Below are 4,114 nucleotides of genomic sequence, written 5' to 3'. Positions count from 1 at the left end.
TAAATCAAACATTAACACAATTGAAAAGAGAAATAACTTCACAATAATAGCAGGAGACTTTAACACACCACTTTCTATGAAGGACAGTACAACTAGAAAGAAACTCAGAAAAGGTAGGTACAGAAGATCTAAACAAGAGTCAAACAATTAGCCTTTATAAACATATACAGAGCACTCCACTCAACAAAAACACAATACACATTATTTTCCACTACACATGGATCTTCTCCATAATAGACCATATGTTAGACCACAAAACAAGCTGCTTATAGTAGATCCACCATGAAGATGATTGCCAGTCTCATCATGGGGAATAACTACAACCAGCTGTCCAGCCACTCAACCAGGCCCAGCCAGGTTGACACAAAAACATAACCACCACAGACATTCAGCAAATGCTTGAATGAATGAAAGATAGGGATATTCATTCATAATTACCTGCTCTACTTCCACTTAAGTCCGGCCATTTGTTAGCATTTTGTTCCTCTCTTTTGAATTCTTCCTTTTTTGGTGTGGCTGCAGAAGGTACACTGTGATTCTTGGGATGGAATTTTTCATGGTGTTGATCTACATTGACAGTCTCAGAATTTGATTCTGTCTCACATTGGGACTAAATGTGTATGCTGGGGGCACCCCTCATCTCAAAGCAGCAACACTCTATGATACATTGCAAGAATTAGTCTCAGATCCTCCTCCCTATGAGATCATGTGACTACATGCCTTAAATTTTTTTTATGTCGTAATTGATGGTTATTGATTTACAAATATTAAGTTCAGTCGTCTCCATCCAGGTGGGAGTGCATTACTATCCCTATGTTACAGTTGAAAGTGTAAGATGCATGGAGGTTAAGGGTCCTGCTCTAAGGAGTTAGCACTGGAGCCTGGATCCTTATTTCAGAGATAGGCAGGTCTACCTGATGAGATGGGCAACAAGACAGTCTTCCCTGCCACAGGGATTTCTACTTTCCAGACGGGCTGTTTGGAGACTCCAAGTTAGTTGTGTGTCTGGCTCTGATACACCTTCAGGAGGAGGAAATTTTCTCCTGAATAACCCTGGACCCCTTGATATTCTCAAAGGAAAAATGGTCAACAACAAGACCATTCAGGTTGCAAAGCAAGACTGTCAGAGCTTTACCTTGAACTTCTGGGTGTGGTGTTGGGGTAATGAGCCCCAAGTAATGAGAATTACCATCACATGTTTTCAGGTCTGATCCAGCCACCAACAGACCTTCCATCGCTTTCCCCACTTCTCCTCCATGTGCTGTGCTGGTAGAGTCACTTATCCTTCCTGCACAGGTCACCACAATCCTGATGTGTCATATGAAGCCTGTTTTAGGTTATCTCTTCCCCCAAAGAAATGGGTCTTTAAAACCCATGAAATGAATTACTTCATTTTCAAGGGATATAGCTTCTGGTTCAAGAAATTTATCTGTTCCAATCATGGGAGAAGGAAGGGCTGCTTATGCACAGGGAGACAGCTCAGGGGGCAGGAGAGTATGGAGGGATGGACACTGGGAAGAGGTAACTATGGGGAGGAAGTGGGAGGGGAGCTGTTGCATTGTGGTAAACTGTGGTCAATGACATGAGACAAAGTATATGTGAAGTGCTGAATGGAAAGTGAATTTGCTCTGTAAATCTTCACCCAAATAAAAATTAAAAAGAAAAGAAAAGAAAGAAAGAAAAGAAATTTATCTGTTCCAGGAAGAAGGTGTTTTACCTGTAGCCCACACGTTTCTTCCCTCTAGCATCTTAATGCATGAAAAACTAGGTGCAGCAGGAATTCTGGGGCTGTGAACAGCTCATTAAGTTGGAGAAGGCCAGATTCAGTGGAGAAGGATAAGGAAGAAGGGAGAGGCAGGGTCAACAGCCAGGAAGAATAAAAACAAAGGAACCTGCCCTGCAGTGTGGCAGCTGGTGAGATGGAGCAGCAGAGGGATCCTGGAGCAGTGGAGCGGGACCACTAGAAGACCAGAGGCCATTCTACAGGACTACCCTCAGCACTGGCTTCTATCAGTAACTTTGAAACCAGTGCTAAGTGTGAGGTTGGCATTTCTGAGAAGTGGAGTGGAGACCATTCTGGCTTGGATTGCCATTGAATTGGGAGCAGAGAGGGAAGCACACCACTGGTGGGCATGTCCTGGGATGAGCTCATGGCATGGGGCCAGGGACCAGCTCTTCAAAGGATTTTTGGCATGGAGGGGCCCAGATTATGGGTTTTTTGCAGCTGTGTAAACCTGGGGAAAGTGGTGGCCCCCTAACCATTGGGGTCTTTGCTGAATTTGAGCTGTGAGCCTGTGAGTATAACATTATCATCGGCAGCTGACCCAAAACCCTGATAGCATGCTACAGGTGCCTTGGAGCTTTTCTTTCCTTTTATTCCTCCTTTCCCTGCCTCTCCCTGGCCTCATCCAATAGAAGAACCACATTAAGCCACCACAACACCTGCCTGTTCCTAAACCCCCTTCATGATGAACAGAGACCTGCATCCACATTCCACACAGTGATTCCATCATAACAAAGAAAACTGCAGAGTAACCCAGCACACCTGAATTAATAAGCAAAAAAGTAAAATACACCAGCTCCACCTTTGCAAAACTATTAAATCATAAAATCAAGACAAAACAAATCAATACATAACTAACAGTTAAAGACAACAACTTCAGATTTCAAAATGGAGTCTCATCAGTAATCACCATGCTATTTCTCTCTAGCATCTTAGTGCTTGAAAAACTAGGTACAGCAGTTTGAATTAGGGATTTCAGAGCTCTGAACAGCTCACTGAATCAGAGTGCACCAACACAGAAGAGCAGAATTAGAGGAAAGGCACAGGGAGATTATTTAAGAAAGATCTACCTGGCGGAGGACAGGTGGGCAGCCGAGAGAGGCCATTGGAAACTTCCCTGGGGCAGTCACTGACTAGCAGGTGAGGGCGGCCACCTGAGATCTCCATGAGCCAAGGAAGAAGACACCCTATATCAGCATACCAGCGACCACACCAACATCCCAGCAAACACCCCAAGGATCTACCTTCAGCACCTGATTTTATAGGTTAACTTGGGTTGGCTAGGTTCAAATGGGCACACGCAGCACCACTGAAACACAAGTGGAGAGCTCACTGGTGCTCCAGGAGGGTGAGCTCACTCCCCCCTCAGCAGGTCATCGAATGGGCTTGGGTCAGCTTGAGAGGCATTGAGAGGTCACTGATATCAGGACCACAGATTACTAGCAGGCACTCTGCCGACTCCAGCACAACTGAAATCATGCACATCTTTGGTACCACATGTGGGCGGTACCACAGACAAACTCCCGAGCCATTTGCGGTCTGGGAGGATTGCACCAGCGTGGCGGGCAGAGGGGGTGGAGAGAGAGGAATCTGTGGCTGAGTGTGGTCCTGGGAATTTGTCTCAGATCAGCTTTTTGGCACCGAGGGGCCTCGGAAACGGCGTCTTTAAGTGTGCCTGAGCCTGACGCAAAGTGGTGACTCCCTAACAACAGGAATCTTTCCTGAAATTGAGCCACAGACTTGTAAATAACGGTATGTCATCAATAACAGCCCGCACAAAGCCCTAGAAACCGACCCTAGCAACACCAAGCTTTCCTTCTTCTGCTCTCACCTTCTCAGCCCATAACTTCACTCATTCAGTAGAAGAAACCATATTCAGCCAATTATTATAAAACCTCCTGCTTTGAACTCTAAACCCTCTTTATGACAAACAGAAACACATATCCACATTCCACACAGTGATTTCACCATCACAAAGAAAACAGCAGAGCGACCCAACATACCTGAATCAATAATAAAATAAAATACACCAGCTTCACCTTTTCAAAATGTTAAACCATAAAACCAAGACAAAACAAATCAACATGTAACCAGCAGTTAAAGACCACCTCAAAATATCTAGGAAACAACAGGCAACCTCAAATCAAACAAAAAAACAGGACAAGGCATTAGAAGCAAAACCACAAACAAAGGTCTCATTATACACAGAGGAAGAGGAGGCAATAGAATTATCTGAGAAGGAATTTAGAAGATATGTTTATAGAGCTATACAAAAGCCTAAGGAAACCCCAAACAGAAACAAGGAGAACACAGACAATTCCCTGGAGGAAA

Source organism: Orycteropus afer, unplaced genomic scaffold (genome assembly GCF_000298275.1).
Source record: "Orycteropus afer afer isolate SDZICR_OR568_19922 unplaced genomic scaffold, OryAfe1.0 scaffold00420, whole genome shotgun sequence".
NCBI classification, from domain to species: Eukaryota; Metazoa; Chordata; class Mammalia; order Tubulidentata; family Orycteropodidae; genus Orycteropus; species Orycteropus afer.
Note: the sequence above shows the minus strand (reverse complement) of the source record.